Source organism: Oryzias latipes, chromosome 16 (assembly GCF_002234675.1).
Source record: "Oryzias latipes chromosome 16, ASM223467v1".
NCBI lineage: Eukaryota > Metazoa > Chordata > Actinopteri > Beloniformes > Adrianichthyidae > Oryzias > Oryzias latipes.
This window is the reverse complement of record NC_019874.2, coordinates 11,585,286-11,595,700: the sequence shown is the minus strand read 5'-3', so window position 1 is coordinate 11,595,700 and position 10,415 is coordinate 11,585,286. Positions and strand designations below refer to the sequence as shown.

General features: G+C 38.3%; 1 long non-coding RNA gene across 1 annotated transcript; it reads right to left on the bottom strand.

The window, feature by feature from the left end:
• Positions 1–2,583: 2,583 nt before the first annotated feature.
• Positions 2,584–10,328, bottom strand: LOC111948966. Its single transcript, XR_002874949.1, has 2 exons — positions 10,234–10,328; positions 2,584–3,975 (listed from the first exon to the last, which is right to left on the bottom strand). It is a non-coding gene; the product is annotated as an uncharacterized LOC111948966 (long non-coding RNA).
• Between the last annotated feature and the right edge of the window lie 87 nt (positions 10,329–10,415).

Below are 10,415 nucleotides of genomic sequence, written 5' to 3'. Positions count from 1 at the left end.
ATAACCTGGTTTTTGCCTTTAGTTGGTTTTGATTTAGGGGGAGGAAGAGTGTGTCAGGAAAACAGCAGGCACTCTTCTGCCGGCAATTCCACGCCACGATTTTGGAGTGAGCCTGGGGAAGGATGGAGACAGTGTGAACGGAGAAAAAAAAGGTGAACGAAAACAGAGATTTAGATGATGAATGACACCGCATGTCAACAAAAACGAAGTGTACAGACATAGAAAAAGTGAACAGTCAGGGGAAAGAGAAAAGAGGGAAAGGAGGATGTTGATTTTCAATAAATTCTTAGTTATAAGTACAATTATCAACCCAGACAATCTATCAGAATGAGCCTCTATATTAACCCTACATAACAAATCCTATCATTTTTAAAACACGCATTTCTCAGACCCCAATTTCATTAACATGATCCAAACTCCTTACAAACCCATTAAATTCAACTTGTTGCTTGTTTTCTGCGCTGCAGTTTGTCAACATTCCACTAGGGGCAGTAGAGGGCTTTTCCTGCTCATTTCAAAATGGCTGCTTTGCTAATTTTCAAAACTTTAAAGTAAGAATAACTCATCAGTTGTTATTTATTTTTAAAATTACTACTTGATGAATTGAAAGAAAAAAAAATGTATTGATAATTCATTACTATACAGTCACACCATGTTAAAAATGTGTGGATTAAATGTAGGACAGCGGATAAATTAGTGTTTTTTTTCCCTGAACACTTATGTTAATATTAATAAATCCTAAACTAACACTGTTGTGCGCAAAAACTTAATTGATACTATTTATATCTCAGAAAAAAGATTACCTCAAAAATGCATTTTGAGGATTTCATTAAAGGATTTCATTAAACCTTCTACTTCCCCAAAATTTTAATTGTCATCCTACTTTTTGCTGTAGTGGGCTTGACTGGATTAAAATGTATCTTAAAGATAGAAGTTTACACTCCCTACCAGGATATGTTTTTATAATCCAGGCAAATATGGTGCTGTACTTGAAACCAAAATGCAAGGAAAACAATTAGAAGTTCCATTTATATAGCCCGGAACTTCTACCATGCCTTCAGAACACATGAAGAGGTGGTAACAGGAGCTACAGTGTCCATCTATGAGAAGTATTTGAAGCCCAAAAACATGTTATTTTTCCCTATCTGCTATTCATTCTGCAAAGCCCAGACAGGAGTGGAAGCATAGCTGATTTAAACGAGAGGAAATGTGCCAGTTTAGCCTGTTTGTTGCCTACAGCATTGGATTTTGTCTCACAAGTGAATTCTTTTTTGCATAATCTTTGCGGCAAGTCGATTTGCTTTGCCAAAAAGACTCTCCAAATCAGTGAGGATGTCCCAGTTTGCTGACGAAGGAACACTTCCTAAATCAGTGCTCAAAACATTTTTCATTTTGTAGCTTTTTTAGCAGAAAATGTCCGGAGACTCGCATGACGTAATGCTGTTGGTTTTTGACAATGCAAAAACCAGTTAAATCAAGACGGAGCCCTTAAAGCCAAACTAATGACAGGAGAGTTTTCGAAATCAGCAATAAAAATACAGCCAAATCAACATAATGCGCTAATCAAAATCCAGTTTAAAGATGGCCTTTTGTCTCTTCTTACAAGCAAAAACACCTTTCTGTCAACACTTGTGTGATGATCTTCTATGAGTCCAGCAGTATGCAAAAATAAGTAGATCAATAAATAAATAAATAATTACCACAGGAACATCCACTGCTTTGTACACTCTTTTTATTTTGCAGATGATACGAAAGAAACGTCACAGAGAAAACACAGTTCAATCCTATTCGTTTTAATTGTACTTTTCCAGACCAATTGGAAATTAAAAAATACAATACAAAAAAAAAGACTCCGATGACAGAAATTATAGGCAGAGAAAAAAAAAATACCTGTAATTATCAACCAATAGGCCCTTTGCGGTTTTCCACACAATATGTTTTAATTTTTTCTACAAGAAAATTCGTTATTACCTGGATTGCCTTATATATGAATTTGTTCCGGTATTTTCTGCTGTTGATGAGATTCTGAGAGGTGCTTTATATGTCGGTCTTTTTTTTACTGACAAATTTGGATGTAATTGTAAATATTCTAACGCGGCTGACGTGTAGCATGTCGAACTATGCCTATTTCCAAATTTCCACCCTAACCCCTAACTACTAAAAAACTATATAGTGCAGGACTATGTAGTGCCCTGGATATTAAAAGCAATTCGGAAACCATGCTCACTAATTCTTTTTTTTTTTTTAAACATCGATTCCACAAAGTTAAAATCTAATTGATATGAGCGTTTTGTGACAATCATTTATGATATTACTGTGTTCTGAAGATGAAACCGTTGATAGTTTATTGGAAAAAAATATTTGAATTAAAAATTTTGGCAAAAATTGTTCAGACGCAATGCATTATGGTCTATATACGGCAATCCAGTGAGCATCGATGCACAATGGTTTTTCGCAGACTTCTGGGAAATTTCTTGGGCACTTGATTTGGGAATTGTAGATTTGGAGAGCACTACAAAATGGCGAACGCACTTTATACTGCTCTATGTAGAGAGTAGTGAAGGAATACGGACATCGCCTACGTTTTTTTTTTTTTGTTTGTTTTTACGTATAGGAATTGAAGTAATTACAGTAGGCCTAACGTTTTAGCGGTATCAATCTGTGTTTTTTACGTGTTGCGAATAAGGTTGGGTGTTATTATAAATTTGCTAACGCACTGAGTAGCAGCGTGATTTTGTGTGTAGTTTTTTTTATGCGTTACAAAGTTGGGAGTTAGCTTAGTCGCAATAACATTTGTTTTAGATGTATCTGCATTTTTAAATGTTGCAAACAAAGTTGGGTGTTATTGTGAATAGGCTAACACAGCTACTATGTAGCGTGTTAAACTGTTTTATTTACATGTTACTAAAAGGTTTGTAGTTAGTTTAATCAAAGTAACATTGGTTTTAGTGGTATCAGTCTATTATTTTACATGACTGCAAATAAAATTGGAAGCTTCCAGTTGTTGTAAAAGCAATTCGAACACCATGCTCACTATTTTATTTTATTTTTACGGCGGATATTACATCATTGATCTCAGGAAGTTAAAATTTGATTAACATGAGCGTTTTACGTTATTTATGAGTCCACTGTCTTCTGAAGCAAAAAAACGATGAGTTATTAAAAAAATACATTGAAATCCTTTTTTTTTTGTGCAAAAATTGTATTGTATATTCGTCTGTCTAGTAAGCATCGATGCACACCAGTTTTAGGGCACTTGATTAGGGAATTGTAGATTCGGACAGCACTACAAAATGGCGAACGCACTATGTATGGATTAGGGAGGGAATTTGGACGTAACCCTAGAGTTACAAAAAACACATTACTCTAATAAAGTCTGACCGACTGACGGATTTATGAGTCTTTTGTCACTTATATGGCCTCATATATGCCTTACAGTATGGTGTGCCTCAAAAATAGACCATTCATGGACAGTGGGCCTTATAATCCTAGAGTGCATAAAACACATTTAGACTGCAAACTTCTTTTTTTTTTTTTTTAGATACAAATTTTTTTAAAGGTTTTTATGTTTATATGAATATTCCCTCTTACAGCTTCCTATATTAATATATTTTTTCACACCCTCCCTGTTATATTTGCACTGCTAGCCTTACATTTGTATTCCAGGAAAAATCGTATTCTACATGTGTTGTATAAGCAAAATGACAAAGTAACTTTTTTCTGCTAAATAACACAATGATATTTTCTTATATCATAAATTCTGATCCTTTTTATTTTCACAATACAGAGTTTTTGGTGGGTAAAAATATTCTAATCTCTGTGTCACTGAATGTCATGAAATAGATCATGATCCCAAATGTTTTCAATCATTCATTCATTCAAGAGTTTTTCATGTCGGCTTCCTTCTGCTCAGGGTCATGAGGGATCTTGAGTCTGTTGAAAGTGTTGTCAGGTAAGGTGTGGATAAGGTTTCCCCTGACAAAGGCACAAAAAAAGAGACTCATTCAGTGCATAGTTGATGAATGCAACAAAACTTTTTTTTTTCTTTTTCCAAAGCCCAGTTAAATAAAAAATGACCTGCCTTTGCTGCATATTAGCATTCAAAAAGGCTATATGGTGAATTTGTGCGCATTTTACAAGCTTCTGAGCTGCCATTGAAAAACCTTTGTTTTTATTCTTCTGACATTCCCACTGAACTCTTTTCCTTGTTTCAAAGATCATTTTTAAGCAATTGTGGCAAGAAATGGTTATGCGAAAAGCTGAATGAGACATCTAAAAACCAGGCGTGCTAAAGAAAACATGCTGAACGCGGGTTCTTGAACGTGCTTTTAGCATACTGTGTGCACACTGGGCTGTTGCTACCCTATGCTAGCGCTCGTATTCACAGTTGGAAGAGGCTTGGTGTGAAATGTCAAGCCGGTGCAAACCTCGTGAATCTTGCTCCAGCCTTTCTTTTTGGCCTGGTGTCATAGAATTCAGGCTGGCCTTAAACCACAATTTTCAGCCAAATTGGCAGGTGGCTGCACGGTGGCATTTTTAACCGGGCGGCGGCAGTCATATTTTCACACGCCGAGGTTTTGAGACAAAGTTCAAATGAGCGGGTCCTGGACATGTTTATGACATTGGGCAGTGGCCGCCCAGGTATATTTTGAGGTCACGTGGTGCCAGGACGGCAGCAGTGTGATAACTGACTGGTAGGAAGGTCTGCAAGGCCCCCAAAATCGTCGAATGATTTGCCAACTTCAGACAGCCACCTCCTTGCCCCCCATCCTGCCGTCCCACTGCCACCGTCCGATTGTTAGAAACCGTGAGGTAGCAGCGCCGGCACTGGACGAGGGCTGTTGAGATGGGCAGGGGGCATGAAACATGAGACACTGATGATGATCATGAGCAACCCCCCTCCATGACAGCACTGCGACTCTCCCTTTCTCCTTTATTCCTGTTTTTTTGCGAAGGTACTCACATGAACGGGATGCGTACAACTCATCTGCTAGTTGGATCTGAAATAGGAAGGATGACTTTGTTTGAGAAATTTGAGGTTTTTACTCTGTTTTTGATATAAATAGTATAATTGTTTATCTGAGAAGTGTGTGAATTTATTTTGTGCGTGCAAGTGGGTAGGAAATATTGCCCCAGCCGGCCGGTGGTACTTGATATAGATGGCCGCTGTCCGAATACATTTACACATCGTCCACTCAGAGCTGCCTGCAGCTGTGGCCAGATTATGTGATGGTGTTGTCGCTTTACTGGCGGCCGGATTGCTGTCATCTACATCCGGGACCACCGCAACAATTTTCAAAAGTAATTGGGGCGGCAGCAGCTAATCTTGAAGATTCTGCCGAAGCCTCCCCATTGCACGGTCACAGTTGTACGTGTGACCGTAGCATGATTTCTCCTTCGTGATCAATTTTCTAAAGTTTGTCATTACGGATATGTATGGGTTGTGACATCAAATCCGAGTCCCCGGTTGGTCAAAGTACGTAGCGCCTGAAAACAGTTCCTTGTGCTATCTTGTGGGGTCCAGATGACCCGATCCTTACATTGACGTGGTATCTCTACCATGATAAAGGTGGAGAGGATTTCATGTAATCCATAAACACCAGTGAAGATCAAGAATCATTGAAAAAAATATGTTCCGAGCACTGTCTTGTGGGGTCCAGATGACCCCACTCCCAACTTAATGCACCTCGGATAGCACAAGGGTTACAAGCTTGTGTAGCGATGCACAAAAGTTTTGAACGCGGAAGTCCAAAACGCGCATTAACATGTTTACTTGAACTTTTCATGCGAAGTGGTCGCTTGAATGTCCCAGAAATTATAAACCAAAGATTATAAGGGGAGGTTACAGATGTAAGGCAACCAAAAAAAAAGATGAGAAAGGACAATGTGTTTAGTTTTCCTATTTATTTAACAAGCTATTATTTATATGTTTTTTTAAACATCATTAATTCATTTGTCTGTTATACCAGCTTCCGTCTGCTCAGTTCCTAGGGGCTGCAGACGTCCTGACTGTCACTGGTGTTGAGGAGGAGTAACCTTGGAAAGGTCAGTGACGATAAAGGGGACAAAAAGAACATGCAGGCTCACACAGGCACATCTCAGCATGTTAAACTAAAGGATCCAGAAATAACCCTGGCATGTGTTCAGAAAACCACGACTCACCGTGGCTAGGATTTAGTTCAGGTTAGATCAGCTCTCAAGTAATTTATGCCAACAAAATATTACATTTAAGGGGAAAAAAAGTCTACAAAAAAAGTAAAATAAAGTCAGAGATTCTGAAACTCTTTGCGGTCAACGAGTTTAGTCGTCAGGTTGACAGCGGCTCCACTAGTCCAAGATTAGGTAATTGACTCAGCCAGTGAAAAATAATCCACCTCTTCACCCTGAAAGCTTTTCTGTTTGCTTTGACTGTGTATTTAGGATTATTTAACTACTGAATGATAAAATAACATCCATTTTGAGAGATTTTAGGGTTAGAGCGCTCTAAAGCCTCTATATACCTCCTGTCATCTGTCATGTTGGATATTTCAGAAGTATATTCCCCCATAAACACCAGTTGGCTTTACATCGGAATGAACTCTTAAGTCGTGATAAACTCAAAGAGGTGGCATTGTCTGGGTCATAAGACATTTGGTTCATCTTACTGCAGAGCTCAGATCCTTTTAAAGACCCACTCTGATCATCTTTTGATCTATTGTTAAAGCGTTTCCAGTTGGCTTTTTTTAATAATGATTATTCAAAAAGGATTAGGCAACATAAAAAAAAACCTGTGAGGTTTTCTAGTTTCTGCAAAGTGGTTATAGTTCATTAGAAGGTCCTTCTTTCTCTAAGTTGATTATGGGACTTTTGGTGGAAAGTAACCCCACCCCCACCTTCCTATTGTGGATCTAGTCATCTACAAATGGATGAATCATGATGGAGCAGGGTAGGTTTTGTGGCCCACCAAGCATATTTTCTACGACCAACAGCATTGTTTGTCTGCCGCTGATTCACAACGATTTGAGTAAAGAAATAATCAGAAATACTCCCTTTTCAAGGGGGTCTCTGGTCCCTAACACCCATGAATATGGGGGGAAATCTGTGGATCGAAAGATGATCGGAGTGAGACTTTGAAAATAATCATGCACTGTATGTACGTATCAGTGACGTACGGTCAGGTGAGGCATAATCTTGATAAAATAGAAAAAGTAAATTAAGTAAATATTATTTTCCAATGATCTGTGTTAAATATATATTTTCAGTCGACTGAACAGGTTCTCCACAGTTTCTGAGGTTTCTTTAGGTGAGGTGTGCCTCACCAGCAGGGGGCAGACATGAGCTGAAAGCTGCTTTGTAGCTACACTGCTGCCGAAACAGAACCGACTAAAGACGTCTTTCTTCATTGAGAGGGAGAAACTCATTAAACTAAAGCATCCACTCAAAAAGTGAGGCCAAACATGTTTTTCGTTGTTTTGTTTTTTTTAAATAACATGGGAGTAAGTGGAAAAAAATGTAAGTAAAATCATTTATTTTCTTTTTATGATCATTTTCACAAACATTTGATAACTGATTAAAGCTCCAGAATTTGAAGTTTTGATTTTTTTGATTTGATTTGAAATGGTTTATTTCAAGCAATTAGGTAGAAATAATACACAACAGCAATATAATCATCAGTTATACATTCATACAGTAACTAATCAAACTTAGGATAATTATACATATTAATAAATATTGCTTGAAAGGGAGTGGAAGGAAGCGAACTTATATAATCCCACCCCGTTATACTGTAACCATTTTATTACATGATTTATCAATATCCGGTTCTTAGGTTTTATCAGACAGAATTAAAAATTATAAGATATCGATAAAGCACATGACAAAGATGAATTACTTAAGTATTACGTCAAGCGCTAGCATTAGCAGTGCTTGCTCTTGCTGTCAGTTTCGCTCGAGGCTTGATTGGTACTCCAGTGAGAATGATATTATTCATCCTTACTTGCTGTTCCACATCGTCCAGTCTTTTCTCCAGAATCTCGACCCGGTTTTCTCGCTGCTCGTTTTGAGCCCGAAATCTTCGGAACTCTTCCATCATTTCCCAAAGTGGTGTTAGCTTAGCCGACACTTGATCCATAAAACTTTTCAGCGTTTCTTGAATAATGTCAAGAGTCTTTTTGAGGTCTTCGTATTCCTGGGGTTTCTTTGGGGGCATGGTCAGCTCTCTTTTTTGGAGAAAATCAACTTTTTAAGTAATTTGAAGATAGTTGTAATCGCAGAGAGGCACGCCACGCGTCCTGCCCGTAACCCGGAACCGGAAATGGTTGGAAAGTTGGAAAAATACCAGAAATAGTTACCGAGGTTCAAATGTGTGCTGAACACATCTTTATACTTTAATTTGTTTACAGTACACATGAATCATTTATACACAAGAAGAGTGTTCTTTCCATGTCTATAAAATAAATTTCCTTTCTGGGACAAATATTTTCTTTTGTGTATTTTATAAGCTGTTAGCTGCCGTTGGATGAAATGTGAAATATTTAGTTCTTTCATAGTAAATCTGACTCCAGAGGAGTCAGTGCCTCACCTGCCATCAACCTCACCTCGCGTCACTGGTATGTATAAGGTAACATGGCAACAATCTGAAACAATTGAGTTCATGACTGGTGTTTACCCCGCAGAGATAACTGAAGAATTTAAATCATTAGATAAATAAGTAACTTTTCTCCAGCTTTAAAGTAATGCTAATTTGATACTACGCCAACGCAGACAGTGGAAAGTGTTGCCATTATGTCAAGACAGTGAGATGCATCAATGACAGGAAGAACGGTGGCTTTAGTAGCAGCTTGTCATGAACAAGCAGACTATAAACAATTGCTGTATGGATTTTTTTAATAAGCATTCTGTCAAAGTGAAGTAATCTGCCTTTGCTTTGAAAAATATACCTGAACTTTTAAAATACTTTTTCTTTACAGCTCATAACAGCTGAGCTAATGCAATCAATGACAGCAAGCTAATGCAATCAATGACATTGATTATGTTCACTTAGTTTACAAAATTCCTTTTTTTAAATTTATCTTTTTCCTCTTTTTATTGTCACTCCATAAGAACTAAAATAAAGTAGAATATTTATTGTATTGTAGTGTTGCATTAGCCTCATTAAACGTTGGTTCCCTTTTACCCACCAGTCAAAGGAGCTTTCATGAGTGGCGTCTGCTCTCCTTTGTGATTCTCTCCAGTACAGAACAGCCTTGCAGTTGTGTCTAGTAAATCCAAATTTTTGCTTTGTTTGTTTCCAAAGGTTTACTTTAGCTGATTCTATTGTTTCAGACTGAATGGGACTGTTCTCAGTTAAACTAACAAAGTTGCTGGTCACTGTGAGCCTGTTCTCAGTTTGAAAGTTTCTCCTGTGAGTCTATTTCAACCTTTTTTGGATCCAAACGTTTCCTTTATGAACATCACAAGGTACACCAGCAACCAAACAAACAAGGGAAGTACTTTACCATAAGAGTTGTTTTTTCTGTTGTTTGTTCTGACCCCACGCGGTCAAGGTGCCGCTGAGCCGACACCAAACTCGACTGCAGCAGCAAAGGAAAAAGATATATATACATAAAAACAAAATCAACAAAAACAAAGTTCAAAAGTCAGATTTATTAGAGATGTGGCGTTCACGAACGAACCGAATGGGTCGTTAACGTTGACGATGGGAATGGACTCTGCTGGGAATCGTTCTTTATTTCCTCTTTTTTTCCCTCCCTCCTCTGAGTTTCACATGTTCCCATAAATGCTCAAACAAGCCCATCCTTCCTATTTCAGACGCAAATATCAAATGAGTTGCGCACATCTGATTTATGTGAGGACCTCGCAAAAAGAGGAGAAAAGGACAGCCTGAGGGTTGCGTGTGTGCCCACAGTCATCCCCAATGCGCTAAGGGAGTTTCAAGAAACATGACCGATGTCAAAAAATCTTCCCTTCGCTGTTTGACTTTTTCTTAAAACCTCAGCGGCCGCATTTTTTCAACGTGTAAAAATGCGACTGCTGCGACCTGATTACCAGTGCCACCGCGTGGCCAGTGGGCCGTCACCTGCCGAATAGGCTGAAAACCTGGCATTTCGGTCGCCGCTTGGCGGCATTTTTGCAGACGTGACCATAACTAAACCTGAGCCTATTTGAAGGAACACAGAACTAATATCCTGGCAATGGTAAATGTTTTTTTGACCATTTTAGTGAAATTCAATCATGTCCCATGGCAAACCTTACCATCTTTTACAGCACCCTGTGTCATGATTTGAACTTGTTGTCTTGTTTTTGGTCCTTGTTCTGTCTTGTTTCTGTTTCCTGTTTTATTTTGAAAGTCTCCTGTCTTGTCTGTTTTCTTGAGTTTTACTTCCTTTGGTCCCCATCAGCCCTGATCGTGTCCACCTGTGTCTTGTCTGCCCTGT